Source organism: Ipomoea nil, unplaced genomic scaffold, assembly GCF_001879475.1.
Source record: "Ipomoea nil cultivar Tokyo-kokei standard unplaced genomic scaffold, Asagao_1.1 scaffold0317, whole genome shotgun sequence".
In the NCBI taxonomy this organism is placed as follows: Eukaryota; Viridiplantae; Streptophyta; class Magnoliopsida; order Solanales; family Convolvulaceae; genus Ipomoea; species Ipomoea nil.
The window spans coordinates 7,827,602-7,844,219 of NW_017616745.1; the positions used below are offsets into that span (position 1 = coordinate 7,827,602).

The 16,618-nt window shown below is 35.3% G+C and overlaps 1 non-coding gene across 1 annotated transcript; it reads right to left on the reverse strand.

Moving 5' to 3' along the window:
* Window positions 1–3,943: 3,943 nt before the first annotated feature.
* On the reverse strand, window positions 3,944–4,017 carry TRNAN-GUU. The gene has a single exon. It is a non-coding gene; the product is annotated as a tRNA-Asn (tRNA).
* Between the last annotated feature and the right edge of the window lie 12,601 nt (window positions 4,018–16,618).

Genomic DNA, 16,618 nt, shown 5'->3' on the forward strand with positions numbered 1-16,618 from the left:
TTGGGACAAACTAAAAAGTAAAGTAAGACAAGTAAAATGGAACTGAAGAAGTCTAATACAAGTACTATATGTACTATACATACCTAGCTAGTTGGTGAAGAGTTAGGGTACAGTACTCCAAAATTCAATAGCATATTTTCCCTTCCGGCCATCCACTCACTGCATGCCGCATCTGCAAATATGATTTCAAGAGCATCAAATCAAACAAAAGGGTATACGGACCAAAAAGATTTCCTTTAATTTCCTAGCTGTTCTTGAAAGCTATTGAGAATATGAATACAGGGACCATATATACCCGAAAAAAAAAAAAAAAAAAAAGAGAAAGAGAAATGAATTGAAGGAATTGTGGTGCATGGCATATGCTTCCTGGTTCTTGGCATATCCCAAACTCAGGTGCGAACCTATTGCCATATATAAACCATCCATATGGTCAGCTTTATGTGGCAAGATGAAGCTGCATGCGTTCAATAATGCCATTTCAAAACAGAAAAAACATTGATTGAGTAATGTGGTTAATTGCATGGCGAAAAGTGGGAATAGGAATAACAGTGCAATTCTCCTTAGGCATGGTAATGGAAGCTATGCAGCATGCATAAAATTCAACTGCATATGCCTCTTTCCGTTTGCCAAAGGAGAATTGCCCTGCCATTCAATTCCCTCCCACAATCATTTTTTAGAGAAATCCATGCCAGAGTCAGCGTGACGAGAGAAACCCGTGGTCATTACCCGAGAGTGTGCAGTGTGCACCCTAAACCGCCTCACACTAAGAAGGCCAATAGGCTGCAGGTCAAAACCAGGAAGGTCAATGGGTCACTCTCACAGGAAGTGAAACTTGAAACGTTGTGATTACGAAGTCATCAAATGTCCAATCAATAACTTGGCTAGGGTTGCTCAAGTACATATCATATTGTTTTATTAATATGATGATTTCTAATTATTATTATTTTTTTTTCATACACAGGGTAAGTAACAAGTTTGGATCAGACATCCCTACATCATCTACTACCCCTAAAAACACTCCAGACTTTCCAGATCGAGTTTGTAAAAAATTATAGATCAAGAGTGCGAGGATAACTGACCAACCAATCTGCACATTATGTATGTCGATCAGTACAAGAAAACGCTGAAATGCGGAATGCCTACAGATTAAATATTTACAATTTAAATAAGTATAGATTTCATCGGTTTACCTATGAAAGTTTGTGGGAGGAGCTAATTGAGAGCAATATTGTGTTTTAAGGTAAAAAGAGCGATTTCAAAGATAAATTGGAGAAAAATGAGCAAAATAGGATGAAAGTCAAAACGATGTCATCATGCAGGAGTGTCATGTGCTTGAAGTAGCTCGTAAGGAACAATTTTATAAAGTCATTCTCTATTACCACGAGGCATCATCACTGTGTTACAGTAGCTCTTGAAAAAAATATCTCCAAGGCATCCTCTGCTACCACGAGACTTCGTCAAGACGTGAGAGGACTCGTGACCCAAATGTTCTTGCGAGGTGATCTAGGCCGTCATGTTGCATCATCACAGTGTGACGTGCCTTGTCGTGATGCAACATTATTTTGGGAAATATAAATAGGAAAAATTCAATTATATTTGGGGGCTTTTTGACTTTTGATTCAATTTTTAGATTTCTTAGTTAGTTACCATTCACTTGTAGAATTCAACTACCAATTTCTAAGTCTACTACTTTCAATTCTTTAGAACCCTAGAATTTACTTTCCAAATTTCAATTGCAATTACAATTCCAATTCAAGTTCTAGTTAGATTCAATTTCCTTTACATTGTTAGATTCAATTCCAATTCATAAATTCACGTACGAAATGAATTTTATAAAATTAAAATTTTTAAAATTTAAATGAAATCCTTTTTCCTCTTTTTTTTTTTTTTTTTTTTTTTTTTTTTTTTTTTTTTTACATTTTCTTTTGTATGGTGTTTTTGATTTTATATTTGAATAACAAATCATATTTCTACCAAACTCCATGGAAGTGCAATTTCATGATTTGATTTGAGGGATGATGAATGTCTAAAACTAATGCTTTTCCTTGCACATTTTGGTATTTTTACTTGTTAATCATTATATTATTGAGCCAATTTGATAACTTATGGAATGATTGTTTGTGCTTAGGTGACTTGACAAGAAAATGATGTTTTGAGCCAAACATTGAGTTATTTGATCAAGATTTCAAGTCATCATAGCACGAGGATATTTTTGTGAGGCAAAATGAAGAAAAGAAGATTGAACAACACTCTTCCATGTGCCAAATATTTGTGCCTTAGTGGTCTTGATGATATAGGCGATTCAAAGCAAAGGCAAAGCAAAAGATAGTAAGGTGGCATTTCTCGCCCAGATTGGCGCAGTCTCCGTATTTTGACCATATCTCGGTCTAGGAGTGTCCAAATCAAGTGATTTTTATATCATTGGAAAGCTAACTTCAAGGGCTACAACTTTGATGAAGACCACAAAGGCTAATTCAAACGTTTCGAGGGTGAATATTTGTGTAAAAGATGAACGCAGTGCACAGGCAGTGCACACTGCCTGTGGCCACGGGTGTGGCCACGGCCGTGGCCACACCCGTGGCCACTGGGCAGTGTGCCCTGCATTTCTGGCCATGGGTGAAGCCACGCCCGTGGCCACACCCGTGGCCAGCCCTCTGCAACTTTTTGCAGCGCGTTTTGACCCCTTTTAAGAAGATTTTTTCACCCCAAAACACCTCTTTCATTTTATCTTTCATTTCCCTTTCATTTCTCTAGTTAGAGTTAGTTTAGAATAGCTTAGATTTGTGTTTCCTTTCCATTTCCAAGCTCAAGAACATTACAAATCTTGGATTTCAAGGCTTCAATAGAGAAGTTTTCTTATTCATCTCTTCTCTTTACTTTTCATCTATGCTTTCAATTTCTCTTTTAATATTGTGTATCTATTGTTATATTATGAGTAGCTAAGTGTTTTGGGACTAGGATTTGGTTTGATTTCTTGCTATTGATGCCTATTTGAGTTGTATTGCATAAAGGGGATTATTTGGGTGATCTAGGGTTGTTGTGTGAAATGGGTTTGTTGAGAAATTTGTGTATGATTGTTGGATCCCAATTTTATGCTTGATTTGGAGTGTGTTTGTTGCTACGAGAATAGAGCTTGTACACTAGCCACACATTCACACACTTAATACCCAATCCGAGAGTATTTTGGGTGTTAAGGTGAATCTTTGCCTTGTGTTCTTTTTTGGGCATCCTTGGGTTGAATTGTCACGAGAGTGGAGTTCAATGTGAGGTTGCAAGTCCAAATAGCTACGAGAGTGGTATTTGGACACTTTTGTGCATCTCACTTACCCTATGCCTTGATTTAATTCCCTAATCCTTAGTACAATAATATTTGGCATCTTAGATTGAATCAACCAAATTCCGGTCCTTTGTTTTACTTGTCTTATTTGTTATTAGCCTAATCTTATCAAACCAACTCATTAAGGATAGGTCTAGCTTCTAAAAGAATAGTTTTAGCTTGTGCTTAACTCCACTTTGCATCAATTCCTAACATTACAAGAGCCATCTCCAGTGGAACGATATCTAAACTCTATACTGTGATTTGATACTTGATGGATGCGTGAAAAACGTCCTCATCAAGGGACTTGCAATTCCACGAATTTACAATTCTCACCAATCCTGAAATTGCAATTATTAGGGTGTCATAGGAATTGCAATTATTTAAGACTTTAATAAAAAATGGTTGAAAAATATGATTACTAAAAATCAGAGGTTATTTAAAGTTCTTAACCAATTAAACTGTTTGAAATCAGAAAAATAACAAAAGAAAAATATGAAGAGACAAAAATGCCCTTATTAAAAAAAAAGTGTCCAAGAAATAATACTCGTTCCCATACCAAACAATGTAATATAAATTCTATTTTATTCTTTTTCCAACATTACAAGATGAATTTAATCAATATGACGCTAGAAGGAGGGCTTGAACCTCCGACCTTATGGTTAACAGCCACACGCTCTAACCAACTGAGCTATTCCAACTTTATATTTTATTAGGAAGAAATTTGCATTAATCCTTTCAATAGCATAGAGCAAATCGCTACTCGAGTTCCCTTTCCTCCGAGAAATCCGAGAAACCCAGGACGATGTAGCAAAGATTGTGGAAAAGAGATTTTGACCTCATCTTATTAGGACTCTATGTATATGAGTCTGTTTAGAACTTGTTATCCTTGTCACACTGTGACTCTCTACTTCTTATCATTGTCACACTGTGACTCTCTATTCTATATATTCACATCATCTGATCTCATTGTAATCAAGTTCAGAAAATATAATACAATCAGTTCTCATCTGGTATCAGTTAGCTAGGGTTTTGTGATTCATAAAATCAAGAAGATGCAGCGCTGCGATGGCAACCTTAATTACCGTGGAGGTCAGCAACGTGGCTTCTATGATCCGTGTCAAATCTGTAAAGGTTTCGGCCACACAGGAGTCAATTGTTTTTGGCGCTATGATGATCCGTGTCAAATTTGTAAATGTTTTGGTCACACGGGAGCCAATTGTTTTTGGCGCTATGATGATCCGTGTCAAATTTGTAAACGTTTTGGTCACACGGGAGCCAATTGTTTTTGGCGCTATAATGATCCGTGTCAAATTTGCAAAAGTTTCGGTCACACGGGAGTCAACTGTTTTTGGCGATATTCAGGGGCTACGGGTTCTCAGGCTAATTTGGTGTTTCAGAATGGTTTAATTGCTAAAACCTCGTCAAATTCTCATACTTGGGTTCCAGACACTGGAGCCACAAATCATGCAACTCCGAACATCGCTGCCCTTTCTACATCGGAGAAGTACACTAGTAATGACACTTTACGTGTCGGTGACGGTATGGGTTTATCTATTAGTCATGTTGGTCATGCCTCTTTTAATACTCCTTCTAGATCATTTACATTGTCTGATATACTTCACGTTCCGCGTTTGTCTAATTCTTTATTATCTGTTCAGAAGTTTGCATCCGATAATAAAGTCTTTTTTGAGTTTCACCCCTCCTTTTTTGTTGTGAAAGATATCAATACCAAGGAAATACTTCTTCGGGGCAATAGTTTGGGGGACTATACACACTTTCATTACCTAGTTCGTCTCCGTCAGCGTTTATTTCCGCTCGTGCCTCGGCTTCCACTTGGCACAATTGTCTGGGTCATCCTCATAACCGTGTTCTTAGCCATATACTTCGTTCTTGTTTGGTTAGTGGGTCTCGTGATAATATTCGTTGTCATGATTCTTTATGCAATGCGTGTCAATTAGGCAAATCTGCCCGTTTTCCCCTCCCCCGTGTTGCTTCCTCTAGTTCTCAAGTCCTAGATCTTATTTACACAGACATTTGGGGTCCTACGTCCACTTTATCTACTTCTGGCTTCTGTTATTTTGTGATCTTTGTGGATGACTATTCCCGTTATACATGGTTCTTCCCTATGAAATTAAAGTCTGATCTTTATGTCATCTTTGATAAATTTCGTACTCTTGTTGAACGGTCCTTTAATTGCAAAATAAAGGCCATTCAGTCTGATTTAGGTGCTGAGTACAAAAAGTTGCATTCTTTGTTTGTTCAATTAGGAATTCAACATAGACAATCCTGTGCCTATACACATGAACAGAATGGTCGTGTTGAACGAAAACATCGTCACATTGTTGAAACTGGTCTGGCTCTTCTAGCTCATGCCTCTGTTCCTTTGAAATTTTTGGATTTTGCCTTTGAGACTACTGTCTATTTAATTAACAGAATGCCATCTTCTGTATTAAATAACTCGAGTCCTCATCTCCTGTTACATAAATCTCCTCCTTCCTATCTTTTTCTTCGTGTCTTTGGGTGTTTATGCTACCCTCATCTTCGACCATATAATCGTCATAAGATGTCATACAGGTTTTCTCCATGTGTCTTCCTATGTTATCCTGAGTCCTTTAGGGGGGTACAGATGCATGGACTTACATACTAATAAGATTTACACATGCAGGCATGTCAGATTTGATGAAGAAGTTTTCCCCTTTGCTACTAAAACTTCTTTGCAGGATCTATCTACTCCGTTTTCTGGACCTTGGGCGAAATCTGTTCTCAGTCACAGCACACCTATTCCTGCCGTGTCTAATGACGAGCTGCCAGAACCGCCGCTACCTGCTTCATTCGAACCAGCCGTGGATCCCGGACAGGCTACCTCGTTGGGTGATCCTGTGGAGCCTGTTGCTCGCCGGCGAGGCCGTCCACGTGGGCGGTCCATCAGGCCCAATGTCCGTACTCACTCTATGGCCACTCGCAGCAACGCAGATGCTCCTATTTTTGCTCTAGCAGCTCAGTTGCATCCCACGGAACCCACATGTCACTCTCAAGCTGTCAAATATCCTGAGTGGCGTGAAGCCATGGACCAAGAATTCAATGCTCTCCTGCATAACCACACATGGTCTCTAGTTCCACCCACTGCAGGTATGAATATTATTGGCTGTAAATGGGTGTTTCGTACGAAGAGAAAGGCTGATGGTGCTATTGAAAGGCATAAAGCCAGGTTGGTTGCGAAAGGTTTTAATCAGGTTCCAGGTCAGGACTTCTTCGACACTTTTAGTCCAATGGTAAAGCCTACGACTGTAAGACTCCTTCTATCTCTAGCTTTGTCATCTGGGTGGTCTATCAAACAGCTTGATGTTCATAATGCTTTTCTGAATGGTAATCTGGCTGAAATAGTTTATATGAAGCAACCCCCTGGTTATATTGATGCTAACTTCCCGAATCATGTTTGTTTGTTAAAAAGATCTCTGTATGGGTTAAAACAAGCTCCCAGAGCTTGGTTTAATTGACTACATACGTTTTTACTATCGGTTGGCTTTCAAGCATCCAAGACAGATGTCTCTCTGTTCTATTACTCTAAAGACTCTGCTTTGGTTTATCTATTGGTGTACGTGGATGACATTCTTGTAATGGGAAGTGATCAGGGTATTATGTCTCAGCTCTTGTTCAAACTGTCTGCTACATTCAAAATCAAAGATCTTGGTGAACCAAATTTTTTTCTGGGTATTGAAACAGTTAAGAGTGACAATGGGATTATTTTATCTCAACAACGGTATATGAATGATATTTTTAAACGGGCTGGAATGTCTGAATGCAAACCCCTTTCTACACCTATCTCTGTCTCGAAAACTGTCCCCTTCAATTCAGATCTATATGATGATTCCACACAGTACAGGAGTCTAGCTGGAGCACTGCAATATCTCACTGCCACACGACCTGACCTATCATTTGCAGTTAATCAGTTATGCCAACATATGCATGCTCCCACCATATCACACTGGGAGCAGCTCAAATGGGTACTCAGGTATGTTAAGGAAACAGTTGATCATGGTTTACGCATACGACGGTGCTCATCTAGAGACATTCATGCTTTCTCTGATTCTGATTGGGCTGGTTGTCCTGACGATCGAAAATCCACGAGTGGTTTTGCTGTTTTCTTGAGGAGTAATCTTATATCATGGGTTTGCAAGAAACAGAGAACTGTTGCCAGGTCATCCACTGAGGCTGAATACAAAGCTCTTGCAGATGTTTGTGCTGAGGTTCTATGGATTATGTCATTATTGCGTGAGATACAGATTCCGGGTATTTCCATTCCAAAATTATGGTGTGATAATCTAGGAGCTACATATATGAGTGCCAATGCAATCTTTCATGCGCGCACTAAGCATGTGGAGATTGATTATCATTTTGTTCGTGATCGAGTAGCTTCGGGCGATATCCAAGTCAACTTCATCTCCACAAAGGATCAACTTGCTAATATCTTCACCAAAGCTCTGCCTGGACCTAGATTTTCTTCCTTAAGGGACAAGCTATAGGTTACTAGTATACACTATGCTTGAGGGGGAGTATTAGGACTCTATGTATATGAGTCTGTTTAGAACTTCTTATCCTTGTCACACTGTGACTCTCTACTTCTTATCATTGTCACACTGTGACTCTCTATTCTATATATTCACATCATCTGATCTCATTGTAATCAAGTTCAGAAAATATAATACAATCAGTTCTCATCCATCTCACGAAGGCTTTTTGCTTCAAAGCCAAAAGTACCAAACCTCTACTATTTTCTCCATTAATCAATCTTAAAATAATAAGCAAGGATGTTTTAGGCAATGATGGAGTTTATAGTGGCCATGCTAACAAAAGTTATAGGCCAATGAATCCTTATAGATAAGAATGTCATTTAATTATTTGTTGTCATTATTCACCAAAAAAATATGTATAGGTCATAGTAAAACTAGCGAGGTGTACATAGCAGTGACCCTTCTAGCTATACCAAAAGTTTTTATTGGTACTTTTTATTACGGAGTAAATGTTTAGTTAATAGTGAGAAGCCCTACATGGTTGATGGAAGAGGCAGGTAATTTCTTTATCAAAAAGGGCGTTATAGAGGGTGGTAGCTTGATGTGAATTAATTGGAGATTTTTAGGTGTTCATTTGTACTACGGATTGCTTTAATTTGGAATAATATTGCTTGACTAAACCAATTATGTGATCGGTTGTGTAGGAAGAAGTAAGTTTGGAAATATGCCAAGGTTTGAAGTAAAGTAGGGCTAAATCCACGACAATTTGGATTTGAATTGGACAAAGTAAGGTGAAGAGGCCAGATGGGGACATGTGGTTGTCACAATGACTTTGACCCTGTTTGGTAAATGGCTGTTAGCTGTTAGCTAATTGTATATGTTAATTAGAAGGTATAATTAGCTGATAACATTAACTGATTGTAGAAAAGTGTTTGGTAAATTAGCTGTTAGTTGATAGCTGTTTAATATAATTTCTTTTCTGAAAAAGTTGTTTGGAATGGTCCTGTTTGGTAAAATGCCTGTTAGCTGATAGCTGTTTGCTGTTAGCTAATTGTGTTAATTAGAGGGTGTAAATAGTTGATAACATTAGCTGATTGTAGAAAAGTGTTTGGTAAATTAGCTGTTAGCTGATAGCTGTTTGGTATAATTTCTTTTCTCAAAAAGCTAATTGAAAAAGTTGTTAGGAGTAGCTTTTTTAATTTTAGCCTTTTGAAGTTGCAAAAGGCTAATTAACCAAACATTTATATTGATATTTTAACTAAATCAAACAATTAATAGTGGTCAAATAAGCTAAAATTGGCATATAGACCACTCACGTGAAGGGTGGCGTGAAACACAACTTCAGAAAGTGATTTTTGCTATCACGAAGGATGTCACACAATTAAAAGACTTCATGAGACCAACTTCAAAATCCGGACTCTACCTACTTTAATTTAATGAACGATGTTATGCATGTGAATGATCTTGTGAAAATGAACTTTATAAAGATCGAAAGTTAAAGTTATCACGAGATCTGTTACGCTCGTGAGAGGCCTCGTAACATGCTAAATTCAAGAGCGCAACATTGTCACCCTAACTTATAAGTTATTGTTGCGATGAATTGCGGGACAAATCTCCTTTGGGAGAGAGCTAAATTTAATAATAAAGCTTCTGCCAGAGGGAGAGTCGCCCTGTAATGCATCTTCACCTTGATTTTGATATTTGCGCTGTGCCATGGAGTCGTGGAAGTAGACAATAATCTATTTTTATAAGTGAAAGGAGGAGAAAAAGAAGATGAAAGATATATTCATCGTGTTGCAATAAATATGTAATAATTGCATGTACTCATCCTAGACTCCCTAGAGAGAACAAACATTAAAAGAATATAACTTTAATTACAGTGCTGTAGAAAAGCTACTTTTTTTTTTTTTTTTTTTTTAAATAGTGATGAGGACTCTTAAAGTTAGTAAGTTACTACACGAGTTGCGCACGTGATAAATTCAGTCTTGTGACTTTAGTTGGTAAATATCATAAAGAGTTAAACCACTTTAATTGAATTGTCTGCCGTAGGATGTGAACTTGTAAATTTGTAATTACCAAATCAATAGTTTGACTAACTTGAATAAGGTTGCCCCTTTACCTTCTTGTTGTGATGTGTGCTCAACAGTTTTTTTTTTTTTTTTTTTTTTTTTTTTAACACTTTTCTGATATTTACTTTTAAATTTTAAATTGAGCTGTAAACTTTTCAAAATTATGTATGTATTTTCTAATTGAAGAATGTGTTATTTCTTAATTAAAAATTTAAAACAATAATACTAATACTATTAAGATAAGTTTTTTTTTTCCTGGTTTCTATTAAGATAAGTTTTTTTTTTTTTTTTTTTTTGATATCTATTACGATAAGTTAAAAATACAAATTTGTAGACAATTGAGTGACGTAAATGTGGTGATGTGCCATTTTTATATAATTCAGGGATAAAAAGTGTTATTTTTCATATATATATATATAACTCAAAAGCGTGCGCCACGTGTCCAGATCTAAGGGATGAGAAACACTGATTTTATTTAAAAAAAAATGTGGTGGTATTTTCGTAAATAATTGAACATCGAAGTGCAAGTAAAATGTATTATAAGTGTAGGTAAAATGCATTACAAGTACAGGTAAAATGTATTACAGGTGTAAGTAAAATTTATACTGAGAATCAAAACTAAGTGCACCTGATGTTATAACTAGGTGCACATATGGTTATAAGTAGTTGCACCTAGGTGCATGAATGTTAACAAGGCAAAATTACATGCACTTGTAGGTGAAAGTAGGTGCACTTAAGTGATTTTACCTGCACTTTTTACTTGCAAATGTGCACCAACTACTTGCACTTATAACACATTTACATGCACCAAAGTTCGAGTTATTTACGAAAATATCACCGCGTCATTTTTTAAAAATTACATCTGATTCATTCATCTAGAGTTCTAGACACATGCACGGCGCTGAATGGTTCTAATTTTTCTCCTGGGCGGGCAGTTCGCACTTGAACGCGATCATATATATATATATATATATATATATATATATATATATATATATATATATATATATATAGAATAATGCTCATATGTGGTCATGTTGTTAGGTGTGGTCGTGTGGCGGAATTTCAGAATACACTAACAATGTTAACAACATGCACCAACAGTGTAAGAGAAACACACCACAATGAAATGCAAAAAAAATATCAAAAAATACACAACAGACCCAAAAAATACACCATATAACTCATCAACCCCAATGGTGTATTTCCGAACACTGTATGGTATTTTTACTCACACCTAATGGTGTGTTGTTGGTGATGCGTACCTAATTTGTGTGCGTTTTTTTGTGGTGCATTTCCTGACGTTGATGGTGTATATCTTACTTAACTATTGGTGTATTCTGAAATTCCGCCACACGACCACACCTAACAACATGACCACATGTGATCACCCCTATATATATATATATATATATATATATATATATATATATATATATATAGATATATATATAAAAGAGTACAAACGTAACTCACATGAGAGACATATTCTCAAAAATAAATAAATAAATAAAAAACCAATCTCAACCATCTATTTGGAAAAATCTAATGGATTTGATGCAATTTGAAAATAAAATGTTGTGACATTTTAGTATTTTTATCTAACTTTTTAACATTATAGAATGCATTTTTGAATAAACTCCAAACCTAAATAAATTAATTAATTAATTAATTTTATATCTAAATTGTAAATACTAAATCTTAAGGAGTAAAAAATAAATTCATATACTAAACTAAAAAGTGAAACACTATAAAACTAAACTATAAACTCTTCGAAAGTGTAATGCACTTAGGATTTACCTTAGAAATGCACCATATAGGATTGGAAGTGCACTGTTAAAGTTGCACGGAAAAAAATGTCAAAATGTCACTTTTTCCCTCTTTAATTTAGAACCATTAAATATGACAAGATAGACAACTGATATTGGCTCTTAGTTTTTTATTACACAAACTAGTAATTCACCCGCGCGATGCACGGGAAAAAAAATTATTTTATTATAAATATAATTAAAAAATAGAAAAATATTTTAATTTGTTTAATATAATAATATTTTTTAGCTTCCATTGGTCAAGTATTTATTATTTTTATAGAATATAAAATTACAATTAAAATTAAAATTAAAATTTTGTATGGTTAATATAATCTCTAATTATGTAAATATTCAAATAAACGTATAGAGAGAATTTATATAATTACATTTATTTATTCTTAATTGTATTTAATCTATATTATAATTTTCACAATACGAATAATAACTAAGATAATTACATTTAGAAAGCAAATGTCAAATTTTGTAAGAGTAAATTTAAACTCTAATTGAACATATTTTTTTATATGATTATATAATGTATTCTTTATGCACATGTCATTCCATAAACCCAAATGTCATTCTATAAGCCCAAGATCACTTTTTGGGCAAATTATGCTGTGCATCCGTATGCAGTTATGCACCACCGGATGCAAAAACGACGTCGTTTTATTAAAAATGCGCGTCTCACTTAAAAAAAAAAAATCAGTTTCGATTCCCAGCAACAACATTATATTGTGCATAATTTGAACTATATATCTAGAATCAATGAACTAAAATTCCAGAATCTATGAACTAAAATTCCAGAATCTATGAACTAAAATTCAGAATGAATGAACTAAAAATCCATAATGAATGAACTAAATATCCATAATGAATGAACTAAATATCCAGCATGAATGAAAAAAATTCAGTTTCGATTCACGTCTAAATATCCATAATCAATGAACTAAAATTCCAGAATCTATGAACTAAAATTCCAGAATGAATGATCAACATAATGCTGTTGAGGGGAATTGAAACTGAATTTTTTTTTTAAGCGGGATGCGCATTTTTTAATAAAACGACGTCGTTTTTGCATCCGTATGCACCATGCATGGTGCATACGGATGCACAACATAACGATCTCACTTTTTGAGGAGATAATTCACATGTATTTTTTTTCTTTTAAAAGTCCTAAGTTTAGAAATCCAGAAAAAAATTAAAGACCCATACGATATATACACTTATATATATATTTAAAAAAATTTTTATGGCTCAAATGATTTTTTTTTAATTCTTAAGTCCAATAATTGACCCACGGCCCGCAGCATTTGCTTTCTTCATCCCTTCTCGCCTCTGCCATTTCTTTGAAGAATTTGAAAGGGAGAAAAATTATATGTAGATGCTTGCATTAATTGCACTGTTTCAGATATCAAATAGGCTTTCATCGAAAATTTAATTAATATTGTAATCCCAAGAAGCACCATAAATAACAAAAGCCTATCAAATCGACTTTCATTGTAAAGCCAGAGATTTAATTAATATTGCATCGTTTCATATTTTCTATTAATCGGGAATCGAAATCCTTAATCATAATATCATAACATTTAATAACTCCATTAATTCAATAAATGTAATCCTTTGTTATGGGCGAGAAAAAAATAACTATTTTATTTTTCAAATGTTGTGCTTTTTTTTAAGTAAAGGATGTTGTGACTATTTTATATTAATAAGGACAGAGATAATAATTATAACAATAATTACTCACTAAAATAATAATTGTAACTTACTTCCCAAATCATATAGTGGTCATTTTCCTATATATATATATATATATATATATATATATATATATATATATATATAGTATTTTTATTTGCTCAACACTTTCGATCGAGTTCGATTCTTCTGTGAAATCAACTTGTGTGAAGAATGCCTCTAATCAAAAGAGGAAGAAAGATGGGGGAGATGAAACATTAGATGTCGACATCTGTGTCGAAAGATGTCGATCAAAATTCCCTTTTATTCCATTCATCTGTCAACCAAAATTCTTGCTGCCAAAGCCATGTTCTACGAGGAGCCATTGTTGTGTAGTAAGGGATCGGAGCTGAGGCTCTCATCTGGCTCTTCACTCTTCAAAAGAGACAAAACTGTAGTGACATAAAGTGGAATCGTCCACCTTAAAAAGGATAAATTATGATAACTCAGTTGATCAATAAGGACTAGACTTTTGTTCATTGCGCATTAAGAGTCTCTCATTTTGAGAGGCTTCTTCCACATTGCCCGTTGGTCAAACTTGATCATTGATCTCTTATAACAAATTTTATATTTGTGACCATTTGAGCTGTCCATGTGAGCAAGAGATACAACCCTCAAATTAAAGGTGCATGGGAAGCAGATAAAATAAAGTGCCTCATTAAAATGAATCATCTGAAGTGAAGCTGATGGGATCAGCTCAACATGTACTCTCAAATCTTACTCCCTCAATTTTACTCCTAATGTAGCGAACTTTGATAAGCTACTTTTTCCATGCGATCCCAATACAAGTGTCTACATCAGAATTTTGTGTGTGAAAGTAAAAATTAGGAGTTGAAAATGACAATATACATAGCATTTTCCAATAGATTATCCCAATTTATTCTAATTACTTTAGTCAATTCAAAGGCATACAATAGTCTTGATTGATTGAAATGTCTTGTCAATCTATAGATAATAGTCTCAACCAAGACATCCCAGAAAATCAGACTTGACAAGAAGTATACATAGCTAAGAGCATCCACATTAGTTGGGAAGAATGTGGAGATAATGTAAGAGTGATTAGGAAAGAGAAGGTGGGAGGGGAGAGAAAAAATAAATAAAATAAAACAAAACAAAAAAAAAAAAAATTTAAAAAAAAATAAAAAAAAGTTATGTCAGGCGCGCCAGTCGCGCCGACTGGCGCGCCTGACGCGCCACCTGGCGCGTGCACTGCACGCGCCAGGTTTTGGCCCTGCTGTGCGCGAAACGCGCACAGCATTTCTTCCTTTCACTTTTTCTTTTTCTTTATTTTCTGACATTATTTTGTAATTTGCAGGATGATTATTTCATCTAATAACTCCATCCCACACTAGTGAATAACTCAATCCAAGTTATTTCTTCTGAAATAACTCCATAATCTCCCCTTAGTGTGGATGCTCTAAGAACGTTGCAAAATACAAGTACTATATGTACTATATGTACTATACATATAAGATTCAATGGCATTTTATTCCCTTCCGGCCATTCACTGCTTGCCGCATCTGCAAATGTGATTTCAAGAGCATCAAATCAAAGAAAGGTAAAAAGGGTACGGACCAAAAAGATTTCCTTTAATTTCCTAGCTGTTCTTGAAAGCTTTTTTTTTTTTTTTTTTTTTGAAAGCTATTGAGAATATGAATAGAGGGACCATATATACCTGGTAAAAAGAGAGATCAGAGAAATGAATTGAAGGAATTGTGGTGGCATATGCTTCCTGGTTCTTGGCATATCCCAAACTGAGGTGCGAACCTATTGCCATATATAAACCCTCCATATGGTTATCTTTATGTGGCAAGATGAAGCTGCTTGCGTTCAATAATGCCATTTCAAAACAGAAAAACATTGATTGAGTAATGTGGTTAATTGCATGGTGAAAAGTGGGAATACGAATAACAGTGCAATTCTCCTTTGGCATGGTAATGGAAGGCTAAGCAGCATGCATAAAATTCAAAGGAGAATTGCCCTGCCATTCAATTCCCTCCCACAATCATTTTTTTATTATCTCATCTGCAGGGAAATCTATGCCAGAGTCAACGTGTAGATTATTGCCCGATTTCTCAAGTATTGGTGACGAGAGAAACCCGTGATCGATCATTACTCGAGGGTGTGCAGTGTGCACCCTAAACCATAGCTAATCGCCTCACACCAAGAAGGCCAATAGGCCGCAGGTCAAATCAAGAAGGTCAATAAGTCATCCTCACAGAAAGTAAAACTTAAAACATTATGAATTCGAAGTCATCAATTGTCGGATCAATAACTTGGCTAGGGTTGCTTATGACATGAAGTACATATCATATTGTTTTATTGATATGATGATTTCTAATTTTTTTTTTCCCATACACAGGATAAGTAACAAGTCTGGATCATATTAGACATCCCTACATCATCATCTACCACCCCGGCCTAAAAACACTCCAGACTTTCCCGATCGAGTTTGTCAAAAATTATAGATCAAGAGTGCGAGGAAAACCGACCAACCAATTTGCACATTATTGATCTCGATCAGTACAAGAAAACATGAAATGCCTACGAATTAAATATTTACAATTTAAATAAGTATAGATTTCATCAGTTTACCTATTAAAGTTTGTGGGAAGAGCTAATTGAGAGGAATATTGTGTTTTTAAGATAAAAAGAGCAAATTGGAGAAAAATGTGCAAAATAGGATGAAAGTCAAAACGACGTCATCACGCTGGAGTGTCATGTGCTTGAAGTAGCTTGTGAGTTGAAGAACAATTTTATAAAGTCATTCTCTACTATCGTGAGGCGTCATCACGGTGTGACAATAACTCTTGAGGAAAATATCTGCGAGGCATCATCTGCTACTATGAGACTTCATCACGACGTGAAAGGACTCGTGACCCAAATGTTCTTGGGAGGTGATCAAGGTCGTCATGTGGCATCATTACAACATGACATGCCTTGTGACGCAACGTTATTCTGGAAAATATAAATAGGAGAAATTGAATTTTATTTTAGGACTTTTTGACTTTTGATTCATTTTTAGATTTCTTAGTTAGTTACCATTCTCTTGTAGAATTCAACTACCAATTTCTAAGTCTACTTTCCATTCCTTAGAACCATAGAATTTACTATCCAATTTCAACTGCAATTACAATTTCAATTCAAGTTCTAGTTGGAGCAAAGATTAAA